This window comes from Typopeltis vanoorti, chromosome 23 (assembly GCF_054136105.1).
Source record: "Typopeltis vanoorti isolate ZY-2024b chromosome 23, IOZ_Tvanoo_1.0, whole genome shotgun sequence".
Taxonomy (NCBI): domain Eukaryota; kingdom Metazoa; phylum Arthropoda; class Arachnida; order Uropygi; family Thelyphonidae; genus Typopeltis; species Typopeltis vanoorti.
In genome coordinates, this window is record NC_143571.1 from 3,273,633 (window position 1) to 3,288,673 (window position 15,041).

The following is a 15,041-nucleotide window of genomic DNA, read 5'->3' on the forward strand; positions in this document are numbered from 1 at the left end:
TTATTAATCCTCTGTTAGTATAAATTTCTTATACTTGAATCATTTAGTAGTCTTACTTTGTAATTAGATTTTGTTTCTCTGGTTTGTTTATTTTTTGTAGCCAGTTTGGTGGAAATCTTAGTTTTGCCTGTACTAAATAGTGATCTGTGTCAATTTCTAGCCCTCTTCTAACTTTAACGTCTAGGAAGAGGTTTGCTGCCTTTTTTTTTTTCATTTGCTATAAAGTAGTCTATTATTGATTTTTGTCCTCTTGCACACCACGTATATTTATGTATATTTTTATGTTTGTAAAATGTATTTATTATTTTTAAATTATTATATATTGTGTAATCAATGAGTCGCTTTCCATTTTTGTTTACTGTTGGTTCTCCAAAATTTTGTATATTATTGTTAATTTTTTTTTCATTCCTATTCTGACATTAAGATCTCCGGCTATAATTATATGGTCTGTTTTATTTAATTTTTCATATATTCCTTGTAACTCTTTGTAAAAGTAATCAGTTTCTTCTTCATTTCCTTCTTCAGGGGCATACACTCCAACACCTGTTAAATTTTCTTTATTTAATTTTAATTGCACTTCTAATATTCTCTCATTCCAGTATATATAATGAGTTATTTTTGCTTTAATTGATTTATGGATCCAAATCATTACACCAGCTTTTGCATGTATTTGTTTGTCCACTCCACTATATATGATATTGTAGTTAGCTGTTTCTTTTGTTCCTTTAAGATTCTTTTTTGTTTCTGTAAAAACTGCAATTTCTATATTTTGCGTCATTTAAGATTTTATCTAATTCTTCTTCTTTATGTGCTATGCTTCTAATGTTCCATGTAGCATATTTAACCACGGTTTTCTTTTTCCAGTGTTTCTTAACCTTTTCCAGTTTTTGGTCGTTTCCCATGTTTTCTGTCCGGTTTCGATTTCATTGAGACTTGAATGTAATATGTGTTTCCCTATGTCAAGTGACTTGTATCGAAATTTAGTGTGACGATAGTATCGAAATTTAGCATGACGATAGGTATCCTAGTGGTGGGCCTGCCACCTTAAGACATCTAGGCTTGCCTTTTGTAGTAGTTAGTGGAAACTGCAGTTTAAGAGGAAAGAGTCGTGCCCTCGAATTGCTCTAATAGCACTGGGGTGGGGGGGGGGGAGTAAGGAGTAAGAGAGAGTAGAGGGAAAGAAGAGTAGAAGACCAGTCTCCAGATATGATATACCAAGTGTATATTGTACGAAGTAAGATCAGGTCTATTTAGCTAAATAACAAGTTGGAGAACCAATACAGTCAGTTGCTCAATGTAGCGGATAACCAGATTTGTGTACCTTTAGAAAGCCATAGAGGCATAGGAACAAGCATGATGAATTTGCAATGTTTCAACAATGCTGGCATTTAAAGAATATGTTTGGTCTAATAGTTTATTTAATTTGTTTATCTGGCTTTGAGTAGTATCTCTGCTAATTATACTCTATGTTGATCTGTCCCATAATATAACATTCAATTTACAATTATACTCGGCAGTATCCATCAAAACAGTTGTCATTACTATTGTCGATTTTCATGATGGCAATATTAGTATTTCAACAAAGAGAATGAAGAGTACGTAATTCTGATTATGGAATATTCAAAGAAGGAAATTTAGCTTTATACAATCACTTTAAATTGTTTATAAATATTTTATTTATTTATTTATTTTTCTTCCATTTTGAATTACTCATCTATACCTGGTCTGGTTCCCCAGAACTTTAATAGTGTTGTCTCCTGTTCACTTAGCTGCTACTGAGACACGTGAAAGTATGACTCATGCTTTTGAATCCTTTTTATGTTAATATTTTGAATGTTGTAACCAATTCTTTTGCTCTCTTTGAAAATTTTTATCAAATAGGAATTTTTAATGAATTCTAATTTCTTACTTCTGCTATAAACTATTTTTTAAAAGTATCATCAGAACAATATCAATTTATACCAGATGTTCATCATTAGGTCTTTATCCAACTAGGAAGGTGTTCCTAGGCGGCTAGCTGTTCATCATTTGTGTTCCCCCCCCCCCCCTTTGTATTTGGAGGTGACCGATTATGGAGTTGGCTGACTGTCCAAGTTTTTTGGTTATTTTTGATTTAAATGGCCAGTCTGCCCAAATTCAGTTCATTATGAAATGACATTAGGTAAGGGGCATTAATTTAAATTCTTCCAGAATTTTGAAGTTTAAATGCTAATTCTGGGTTTTCATTTTTATAATCTCATATTTTTTGAGTTCTCTTCCTTCTTATATGTCTTTGATTATTGTTTAAATTTATACTTTTTTTTTCATGTTGTCGTTTTATGACTTCATATATAGTTCCTGCCAGCGTGTTTGTGTTTGGTTATCATATGATTTTTCACTATTTTCTTTGCTTCTTTTTTGCCATTTCCGTTGTTTTTTTGTTTCTCATGATTTACTTTGTTTACTGATCTTATCAAATATATATAAATTGAATACCTATTAGCTCCCCCCCCCCCACCCCCAAGTAATAGTATACCTTGTAAAATTGTAGGAATCAAAATCTTCACTTATCCCTTCCTCACCCTTTCATTTTTTTTTTCTTCTCATTTTTCTGTAGTTAAAATATATATCATTGTTTTCATCCCCATCTTTCCAGCTGATTCACAATATGAATTCATTTCAGTTTTTGCAGTACATTTTCCAGGTTTAATACAAAATGCCAATACATTTTATGCAATACTTCCCACAGCATTATTCCCAGCAGCTACATTTTGATCTGATTGTTTTTCAGCAGCCAGTCAATGTATACATAATGTAGAACTATCTTCTCATCTAAGACATGGTGACCTCCTTTCACATCTCTTGCCATGTCATTGCAGATATTACATGTTACTGTTGTTCTGGTAAATAAAGTTTTAAAAATATGATAGATTGTCACACAACAAGCTGGTAATTAAATTGGAAAAGATGGAATTGGATAAGAGACTACTGAGTTAGGTAATTAGCTGTCAGATAGGTATCAGTGGATTGTATATGGGGAGTGTTACCTCAAAAGAGGAAGGTCACTCACAGAGTACTGCATGGGTCTATCTTGGATCCGTTATTGTTTAATTGGAGATATGCAGTTGTTTGCTGATGATGCAAAGTTGGGAAGAACTATGAGAAGGAGAGCAGAGCAGATGTTGCAGTCTTGCAGGAGGATCTCAGTAGACTGTAAGTGAGCAAATGAGTGGAGCTGTTAGTTTAATCCTGCAAAGTGCAAGGTCTTGAAATTTGATAGGCAAGTTCAGAATGCAGAGTATACAATAAACAGAAAAAATTTGAAGAAGGTGGAAGAGAGGAGAGATTTGGGAGTAATGGTGAGAAGAGACTTGATGTTTAAGGGACACATTGCTAAAATTGTAAGATTATCACAACAAATCATGACAGTGATGAGGAGAACTTTGACCAGAAGCAAAAGTCTGGTCACCTGATTTTCAGTGATGGGTGGGGAACCCATTGCAGACTTTTTCAGTCGGTCTGTAGAGTTTTCCATTCCATCTGAAATATCTTGATGGAAATAAAGAAGACAAAAGTTATTATTTAGATAACATCTAAGGTATCATTTAGAAGTATGTTGGTGATGTCGAAACTGACTATTAAATCACAAGAGTCAAGTTTAGCATAAAATCAGAGTTTTTTTTTTTATTTTTTAATAAAAGAGTAATATTGAGAAAAGGAAGTAAGGAGATTTGAGAAGAACATAAATTTTGTAAATAGGATTGTCTCTTGAGTCAACAATTGATCAATGAGAATATCCAGGTTTATGTAGTCTAGGAAAACTATAAATCATGGGTAGCCTTGCATAATAAGTTCTAAGTGTTTGAATAGTATCTAGGATGAGGGTGATTATATTATCCAACAAGGAATTAAGTTTGTTTAATTGACTTTTGGTGAAGTCTCTGCCAATAACAACATAGGTATTATGATCTCATTTAACTAGGCTATACTGAATACCCAAGATGGGTATTCAGTATAGTCTAGTTAAATGGTGACAATTCTTTTTTGGCTTTTGTGATGCTTATATTCTTTGCTATTTGTTAAACTGCAGAGAGTTTTTAATTCTGAGAAGAGAATATTGAGAGTTGGCATTCTTGAACTATAAATAATTTTGCAATCTTGAAACAACTCATTTCTATCTTCATAGGAAAGATGAAAAATGTTGCACCAAATATTATGGAGAAAATCCAAATATGGGAAACATATGGGAAAAATTGCAAATTTCAAGCTAGGATTAAGCTAGGATTAAGTTTATCATCTGTCAAGGGACGATTGGAGATAACAACTCACTTATTATTAGACAGCCTCCGTATCTCAGTCGGTATAGACGAAGCCCTTTTGTTGGAAATACCTGGGTTCGATTCCCATCCATGACACGAGGAACCTTTATCTGGTCTCTTTCAACGAAAAGGTGAGTTTGCTGGTCTCATATGGAGGTAGGGAGTTTTTTCACCTGGAAACTCAGTTTTTTTGTCCTCCAGAACAGGCAGACTAATCCCATGAACACACACGGATTACAGTCAGGAATACTTAAGATCCAGCTATAGGCCTGATTCGTCAGCTATGCCAGTCCTGAGCCTGGATAAAATTAGGAGGGGGGGGATTGAGATGGTAACATACCTCCCCGTAAAAGGGACTCACGGCCATTGTATCATCATACGAAATAAATAAAAAACTTATTTTGAGGAAGTTTACTGGAAATAATAAGTTGTTTGAGGTTTTCGAATTTGTTGAGACGATGCATAAGTGTATGGTATACAGAACTTCTAGATTTCTTAGAAATATTTATAACTAGATTTAACGATCTTGAGGATGTTGGATGGTTCAGATTCTAGTCTGGAAATTTCTGGGATCACATGAGTGAGTTCTGTTTTTGAATTACTAATCTGGTTGCATACAATAGGGTGAGTAGCTCTTAGGTAAATTTTATGTGCCTCCAAAGATTTAATAGTTTATTTGATCCTGGCAAAAGTAGGAATCACGTTAGTGTTTCTGCATTTTTTTTTTCTTAAAAAAGACACTCAAGCCAATAACTTACCATATTGTAGATATAATTTTCCAAGTTTGTTTTCTTCTCAGCTATATCATCCCCATGCAGGACTAAACTTCAGCAATGAAGAGATAACTAAATACTAAATTAAGGGATAACTGAAGTAAAAAAAAAAAAAAAAATTGTTTGCACAGTAAAAATTTGTTTAATAAATTAAAATTAATTACACAGGTATTTCACTTGAAGTATCTTAAACCATTATCAGTGTTAAACAATAAATAAGGGAAAATTTAAAAACAGCAATGCAAGCATATGTAGAATTGTATCTTTTTATACAAATTGCAAGAGAGGCAAATAAATATACTATTAGAATCTGATATAGGTGTGTTTTGTGTGTGAGTATATTAAAAATAATAATAAAAAAACTTTATAACACAATTATTGACAAATTTTGACAATCCACCATCAAGACTAAGGATAGAATGGTGAAGAAGGACCTCAGCACTTTCTTTGAAAATATGTTTGAATTTCTAGTTGATTCTGTATAGACTTAACTTCATTCCAGAGGTTTCTATGGTTGGTATTATTAATTCCATGTTCAGCAAACCCTTGCTGTTCCTTGCAGAGTATAGTTTGTCTTTCTGTATATGAGTTCTTACTAACTTCTATAAAATGTTCACCATCATTCCAGAGATCAGTTAGACGTATTAATTTTTGTACCAACCATGTACAGAGGGACTACAGGACTCCCTCACTTTACATGGTTAATATATCCCATGAAAACACTGTGCTAAGTGAAAATATGTTAATCAAATCGATAGAATGGAAAACATTGCAACTCGTCCGTGGGTTTTCAAAATCTTGCTAATATTTTTTTTTAAACATTTGTTTTGACCTTTTTTTTTCCCCTAATATAACTATAAAGAACTATAAAATGTTTTTAAATATTTTAAAATAATAAAATCTTTAAAAGAAAATTATGAGAAATATTGAACATGGTACTTTGTTTGCATTAGATGTCATGCAAAATGTACAGACATTTTGTAGTAACAGCTTTGTCTATGTTCCGATAAACTTACGTACTGCAATCAAGATTAGAGTGAATATCCATAAGTTGTTTTAGTCTCAGCAGCTTGAAACAATGATACAAATTCTTTTCAAGTTATGTCATTTGTTGTTACATTTTCTTCTGCATCACAATCACCTCATTCTTCATATGCATGTTATTATTTGTTGATGTTAATGAGTTTTATCACTCAGTTCTTCTGAATATGAGTTTAATAATTAATGAACATTTACTAAATGAGGTAAGAGTTGCACTGTTGGTAGGAGCATTTCTTCATTTTCAGCATACCATGTATGGCAAACTAGTTTGAATGTTTTAAGATTATTATTTTTGAACTGTCTTATGATAATTCTGATTTCATGTTATATCAATGTTTATTTGCTGGACATAAATCATCTGGTTTCTGCACTTAATGACTACATTAGATACAGGCATTACCACCTATTTTCTGGGGGGAAAAAAAATTGAAAGAGAATGCTGGGACAGTGTATTTAGTTACATACTGTGTTTGGTGCTACAATAAACTTTGTTTTTCTTGTGTGCATGCAGTATAGTATCTGTGGGAGAGGATTTTTTTTTAATTTTTTTATTATGCAAGATCATTTTCATTTCACTTGTCAAGTTACACTAATTGTCTCAAAACATAGTACATTGACTGTAAATGTCTGTATTGTACTTTAAGGGTAGGCATAAAACTATGCCTACCCTCAAAGTCAGTGACCAAATCACCATGAACAGAATGTGTGAAGTGAATTTTTAACTCGTTAATTTTTTAACCCATGTTGATCATTCCTGAACTGACACTCAAATTATACAACTAGTTCAGCTCAAGATTCCTTTAGCATTATGTGCTGATATTCCATCTGGCCTGTTGCATGAATTCTGCTTTTCATGTGACTTTACATTGTAGTGGTAGCACTGTGGACCATGTTGCATATACTAGGTTGATAGATATTAGCGAAGTTAGAACTCATTATTTGATTATTTGCATTCTTCTAACAGAAGTGCAGTGGTCTACATTCAGTAAAGTTATTCTTCCACATTTATTCGAAATAATGAATTGCACAACAATAAAAATTTTTTTTGGTTGCCTACAGAGCCTAATTTCTTTTCGCACTCAGACTTAGGTTTCTGTTCAATACTTTGTAACTTTTCTGGCATGCATTTATATTTTTCATAACTCCACCTGTCTTTATTCTCATGATATTCCTTTCAGATTATCTTCTTATGGATCTCTCTCTTGCTTAAAGTTGCACATCAATTTCACTTCTGTTATTTGTTCTTCAAACTCTAGAGACATATTTAGACAGGGCATCATTTAAGCATCTTTTCAAAGCTTCTCATGAGTATTCTTCCTATTTAGTAACTTCCTATTCAGGAAAGGTTACATGCTGAATGTAACTTTTCCTGATTGGAACATCTGTATACTTAGCTATTTCCCAGGTCAATATGGGATGATCATCATCAGTTGGTGGCAAAAAGGTTATGCCCTAATGCAGGGGGTCGCCAAAGTTATTTGCCCGTCGACCCCTTCAAGAGTTTCTTGACTTTTTATTGACTCCCTATATTTTACTATTACGTAATTATAATAGGACAAGCAAAAAAAAAGATGCTTATGTGAGTTTTTAGATTGTTTATTTTATAGTTACAATGTTTATTGTATGTATAATATAGTATATATTATTATATTACTATTACTATCACTAGTAATATCACTGGTATTACTAGTGATATTAATAAACTACTGGTATTAATATCACTGGTATTACTACCAGCGCTGCTCATCTCTTCAACATAGAGAAGTTTAGTTCGTGAATGAATAACGATTGAATTATAATATGTATGTTGATGAATTTTAGAACATTAACGTTCACTTGTATATCGATGCGCAAAAATGAGACTGGAATCGAATACTTGTAAGTATCAGTAAATAAGAACCATGCACGTGTTGCAATCTCGCTCCCACTGCGCCGGCCGGCAGGAACTACCAACATCCGTTTATTGGTAAATATGTCATTTTGGCCTACTTGATTGGCCTCAGTAACTATTTTCATGACCTTACTCCATCTTACAGGTCTTATTCATGGACCTGTAAGATGGCGGTACTGATCCCACGATTCACTCTTAATTGAGTTGTCATTACCTCCATGTCTTTTGTCATGGAGGTAATCTAAGTTAACCGAATTAAATATTACCCATACAATTGATGTCTTATATTTTTCTGTCGATCCCCAATCGATCCCTAACAATGTCGTATAGACCCCAGGGGGTCGATATTGACCCCTTTGGTGACCACTGCCCTAATGAGATCCCTTCTGATGCTATGATCAAATCTAATTTGACTTTGACCTGAAGTTCCTTCTTTCACATGCTGCTTGAGAAAGTTGCCTCATAACAGCTCAATAAATTCTCCTTATCATGAGTTTTCTCTGCTACCTAGTGAATGTTCAGCAAAGTTAAACCACACATAATGATTATTGGTTTAGGGTAATCAGGGTAATTTGTTTTTGCATTTCATCATCTCTAGCATCTGAACTGCCAGGTCTGTAGCAATATCCTATATTTCATCCTGTTAGCCTTCACTTCATGCTAGATAGCTTTAAACTTGCTGCTATATGGGACATTATTATTGCTATTGCTTTCATGAGTTTCTCTCTAACTGGACTCAAATTATCTGATATCATTAGTGTTTTTTTTTTTATTTTATTTTATTTTATGTAGCTCATATAGCTCACACTCATGAAAGGTTTAAAGATTTATAAACGTATAAAAGGTTATATATAAAAGGTTTATAAAAATATAGTATGTTTGTACCATGGGCAGGCTAAGGATTTTTTCCCCCTGCTTTCATTGATTTATATATATATATATATATATATATATATATATATATGTGTGTGTAGAAAGTATTTTACCTTGGGTATAATAAATGTTAAAGATACCAAGCTATTTTAAACCTGGTTTTATTCCATTTCCCAAGTAAGCAAACAGACAAGTAAGTCAAATTTATATGTAGAAAGTTTTTACCTTGGGTATAATATATGTTAAAGATACCAAGCTATTTTAAACCTGGTTTTTACTCCATTTCCCAAGTAAGCAAACAAACAAATAAGTCAAGTTTGCACCTGCACGTAATGCAAGTCTAAGTGACCTGTAAAGTAGTACAAGTCTAGGCATGTTGGAATAAGCTCTGATCACTATTCTTAATATTTACCATTAATGCAAAGCCTATCTCCTTGAGGAGATGTATGATGCTATGCATTAAAGGCAAGGGGCCACTACCCAGACCGGTTTCGACCTTTATTGAGGTCTCGTCAGTGGGAGCCAGGCTAGAAATATCAAGGTTAAGTAATACAGAGCTTATAAGTATTTTACCAAAACAAGTTACCAAAAGGTGCTTTGACCTTATTAAATAAAAATTTCAGGATGAGAGATAGATGTAGAAAGTTTTTTACCTTGGGTATAATATATGTTAAAGATACCAAGCTATTTTAAACCTGGTTTTTACTCCATTTCCCAAGTAAGCAAACAGACAAATAATTTAAGTTTGTGTCTGCACGTAATGCCAGTCTACGTGACCCCACATGTAGTGCAAGTCAAGGCAACTCGTGGTAAAGTTGGAATAAGCTCTGATCACTATTCTTAATATTTACCCTTAATGCAAAGCCTATCTCCTTGAGGAGATGTATAATGCTATGCATTAAAGGTAAGGGGCCACTACCCAGACTGGTTTCGACCTTTATTGAGGTCTCATCAGTGGGAGCCAGGCTAGAAATATCAAGGTTAAGTAATACAGAGCTTATAAGTATTTTACCAAAACAAGTTACCAAAAGGTGCTTTGACCTTATTAAATAAAAATTTCAGGATGAGAGATAGATGTAGAAAGTTTTTTACCTTGGGTATAATATATGTTAAAGATACCAAGCTATTTTAAACCTGGTTTTTACTCCATTTTCCAAGTAAGCAAACAGACAAATAAGTCAAGTTTGAGGCCTGCACGTAATGCAAATCTAAGTGATCCGAGTGATCAGAGCTTATTCCAACTTTACCAAGTCTAGGCAACTCGTGGTAAAGTTGGAATAAGCTCTGATCACTATTCTTAATATTTACACTTAATGCAAAGCCCATCTCCTTGAGGAGATGTATGATGCTGGGTAGTGGCCCCTTGCCTTTAATGCATAGCATCATACATCTCCTCAAGGAGATGGGCTTTGCATTAAGGGTAAATATTAAGAATAGTGATCAGAGCTTATTCCAACTTTACCACGAGTTGTCTAGACTTGCATTACGTGCATGCGCAAACTTGACTTATTTGTCTATCTAACAGATAAGCTTAGGTGTTGATGGTTATTCATGACTTATTTTTCACGGTATTAACAACACCACAAACACTTTTATCAACAAAGATGTTTTATTAACACTTATATTTCGCTGATTTTCAACTCAGCATCATCAGAGCACAACACACATGTAAACGCGACAGTGAGTGAGTGAAACAATATAATTACAAAAGACAAAAGATCTAAAGTCCTATTTTTTGGCGCCCTCTAACGAAAAAAAAAAAAACAGCAGTTATCCAGGAGTTTTTTTTAGGATAACCGTCTCCCAAATTTTTGGCAAATTAATGCAACCATATTTGTTAAGGTTGGGAGAATTCTTCAAAGCCATTGCTGACTCAAAAAATAATCTTTCAGATCTATAACGACTCCTAAATAGCATATTCGTTTTCCTCCATCTAATTAGATGGAGGATTCATTTTCCTGGAGGAAAATGAATGTGCTATTTAGGAGTCGTTATAGATCTGAAAGATTAGTTTTTGAGTCAGCAATGGCTTTGAAGAATTCTCCTAACCTTAACAAATATGGTTGCATTAATTTGCCAAAAATTTGGGAGACGGTTATCCTAAGAAAAACTCCTGGATAACTGCTGTTTTTTTTTTTTTTTCGTTAGAGGGCGCCAAAAAATAGGACTTTAGATCTTTTGTCTTTTGCAATTATATTGTTTCACTCACTCACTGTCGCGTTTACATGTGTGTTGTGCTCTCATGATGCTGAGTTGAAAATCAGCAAAATATAAGCGTTAATAAAACATCTTTGTTGATAAAAGTGTTTGTGGTGTTGTTAATACCGTGAAAAATAAGTCATGAATTGACTTATTTGTCTGTTTGCTTACTTGGGAAATGGAGTAAAAACCAGGTTTAAAATAGCTTGGTATCTTTAACATGTGTGTGTTTTAAATTTATTTTTTATTTTTATTTTTATTTTATTTTTTTAAAGCTGAAAACCCTGCTCTAGAGACCAAACATAGAACTTTTCCAAGCCACTTCAGGCTTCCAAATAAGCAGGGGTGATGATCTCACACCAGGAGATGAAATTCATCTCAGTATACCACACCACCTTCTCCTATCTCTTGTTATCCTTCTTCAAAATACTATATCCTATTATCCTTTACACTTGATTCCAGGTATTACTTCTGATTCTGAAAGCCAGGTTTCACTACTGCCAACAATCTTAGTCCATGACATATTCATTAAAGTATCAAACTCAACCATTTTGTTTCTGATTCTCTTTGAATTTGTGTACAGACACAACAAGCTACCTCTTAACTTTTTTTTGTATACTGTCACCTACAGTATGCTTGGCCCAGTTGGGCAACTTTCTCTTTCCTGTACCCATACACACTCTGAACATATATTCTTACCATTTCTCCCATGTTGATCTAGTTCACCTAACTACATTAGGTCTCACCGCAATAAATAATATCTCTGAGCTTTTTGATGCCAAATCCAAATCTCTCTTGTACAAGTCTTTTCTACCATCAAACTCCACACATCCAAAAACTTACACTCATTTCTTCTATACATCTTGTGCATGGAAACATCTGCTATCACATCTCTCCTTAACTGAGTACTATCATAGCTTTCACTTTCTTTATAATTCTTCTTTCTTGCTTTTTCCATCAATCCATTCATATCCTCTCTCATACTGTATTAACACTACTTAAATCACTTGTTCCTATGAATGCTACCATCTCTTTTGCTTTTTTTTTTTTTTTTTTTTCTGTTTCATTATACATTCATCATATCCTTAGTTCTTGCTCCCAGAAAGCTTGAAATAGAAACCATTGGCAAGCATAAATTTTAAGGAGCAAATTTCCATGCTGTATTTTTTTTCCTTTCACATTCTACTTGACTTATTATTTGCTGACATAATATAATGTCTGTGCTTTGCTGTCTCTTATTTTTCTTATCTTAAGTTTATCTAAGCTTTCCTCAGCTTTTTCTAACTCCTGGATCATTTGTTTAATAATCTGTTTTAAGCTAGAAATTTCATATATGAATTGAAAGTTTCTATATCTCCAGTTTTATCATCAGTATTGGTGTTTTATTGTTTTTATTCAGCAGTGCATAGGGTTCCGATGGGGGGGGGGGTTGTTTGGCACTGTTATTACACACTACCTTAAGCTATCAATATGTCTAAAAATTTATTTCTAGATATAAATTAATAAATACACCAAATACAATAAATAAACTATAAACTTTTCACAATAATATATTAAAAATACACTAATCCAAAAAAGCATTAAAAATAACAATAATATAATAATAATAAAATTAAAAAAAACCTATCTCACAGCTCTCAAACCCAAATCCAATTTTTATTTTGAACTTTTCGTTGATACAGTGTGTTGTCTCTTTTCTTGATAATGCTGATGGTTGAGCTTACCTGATTTTTCTTGTAAGTGGTGAATTAATCATTTTCTATATTTTATTATGGTAGTCCTTTTTATTTATAATGACAGTAATACCTCCTTTCTCTGTCATAATGGTTTGATTACTTCTTAGTTGATTAACATATTTCTTTTAATGTTACACAGTGATCAGCACTCATTTTGATAAAATTATGGAGAGTACTACCATGTTAAGAATAACTTTCATTTCCTGACATTTTAATCTTCATATTACGGTCATCATCATCATCTGGAGTCATTATGTGGCTCCACCTACAAAAGATTTATTTATAAACCTATGATACATTTGTACTGTGGGTGGACTAAAGATTTTTTTATATATTTTTATTAATTTTATATATTGTTTTGTATTATTTATTTATTTTTTTACGTAGTTCTGCTCTAGAGATCATGGAACATTTTCAAGCTACTTCAGGCCTCCAGTTACTGGCCTGGTTAGCTGAGTGGTTAGCATATCCACTCTTCGATCAAAAGGCTTTGGGTTCTCCTCCCCTCCAGGCATGGATGTTTGTGACTGTCTTTAGGTGGGAGATGAATTTCATTCAATAGTGTGAGACCACTCCCCTGCTTATTGGTTTGCATTGCTGTATTAAAGGATGTTATGATTTGCTCTCTGGCCATGTAAAATTAGGATATAGCTTCGATGTAGGGTTTTTTTTTTTTTCACTCTAGAGGTCAGATCAGTAGAATAACTGTTGATCAAATTATTCTATTCAAAGAAAGAATATGCCAAAGTAACACTTTGGCATTTTCTTTGAGTTGCAATGCAGCTTAAAGTTATTATTCTTAACACAGTAGTATTCTCCATAATTTTATCAAACTGAATGTTAGTTAATTAACAAATTTTTGTGACGTGGGGACAGAAGATTCACTTCAGCAATAATTTTGCAGTTTAGTAATTTCTAAGAGAGAATCTCTTATGTACGATCATTTTCCAGCTAAGTTTGTATATATCTATGATTTCTTTGGGTATTTTGGGTGCAGGGAGGAGCAAAGTCTTTTTATTTAGAATTTCTATTCATCAAGTTATGACAATTGAAATTGTATTATAAGGAGTGATCATACCTTACTTCCAGAGGAAGCTATTTCCTGTGTTTTAATGCTTTGTTAACCTTTGCTATTTTCTGTTGCAATATTCATTAATTATAAGATCCCTTTAGAAAAATATGATTATGAGTATATTATTTTAAACTTGGTTTATATTATTTATGATTTTTATGTACTTTATAAATTTAAAGTCACATTTTGCTTGATGCACTTGCAAAATTCAGTAAAACTTCAACTCATTTGATCATTCAAAGTAACACTTTAAAGACTCTTTCAAACCACAGAAAATCAGTTTGCTGATTGGATAAGTGAAGCATTAGTTAGCAAGATATGTTTATATGATACAGTGGTTGGATAATTAAGAGATTAACGTATTATTATTATTCAGGACCTCCATGAAGTTACAAGACTCATCTTGGGAGGTCTATCTTAAACAACACTAAGTGTATCATAATACTCCTTGAACTTAGGTTGAATTTTTTCTTGACAATTATTCATAAGACTATTACACTTTTTTTATATATAATCTTTGTCAAGTAGCTTTATTTTTATCCTCCTACATGTTTCGCCAATTTTTTCTATTGGCATCCTCAGAGAATACAAACTAGTAAGCTAAAATGAAGGTTACAGACTAGGTTATAACTGATGGTTCTAATTCATACAAAAAATTGGTATTGTGCATGACAATGTGCGTGTCTCGTTAACGTGATTTATTCGTTATAGTTCATGACGTAATTGTTATGAAAGTTCATTTCTTTGATGTTTAATGATCTGATAAAAGTTTTCCAAATTTCTGGTAAAATTAGACCTTGATTCTTGTTTAGGTTTTCAGTTTTACGGGCGACTGTAGCTGCTTCTTTAAAGGTTCTTGAATGGTAGTTATCTTCTATGTATGGCATAAGGCTCTTATCCCACTCAATGTGATGGTGGTTAGTAGAGGCAAAGTGGCATGAAAGGCCTGAAATGTCTTGTCTGTTATTTCTGACATATCCTATGTGTTCTTTCTTTCTCGTTTCAAAGCTTCTAGAGGTCTGACCTACGTAACTAATACCACATGTAATACTCCTTGAACTTATTCATCATTCCTGCTCTCACTACCCTATCATGCAGTGCATTCAACGGTCTAGTCACCCTCCATAAAAATAAGCTGGTCCTTATTCTCTTGCTCAT

General features: G+C 33.1%; 1 protein-coding gene across 1 annotated transcript in view; it reads left to right on the forward strand.

Moving 5' to 3' along the window:
- Nucleotides 1–15,041, forward strand: part of LOC150093575 (uncharacterized) — a gene marked incomplete at its 3' end in the record, with an annotated part of 193,752 nt that overhangs the window by 177,194 nt on the left and 1,517 nt on the right. The gene's annotated exons all lie outside the window — the stretch shown is intronic.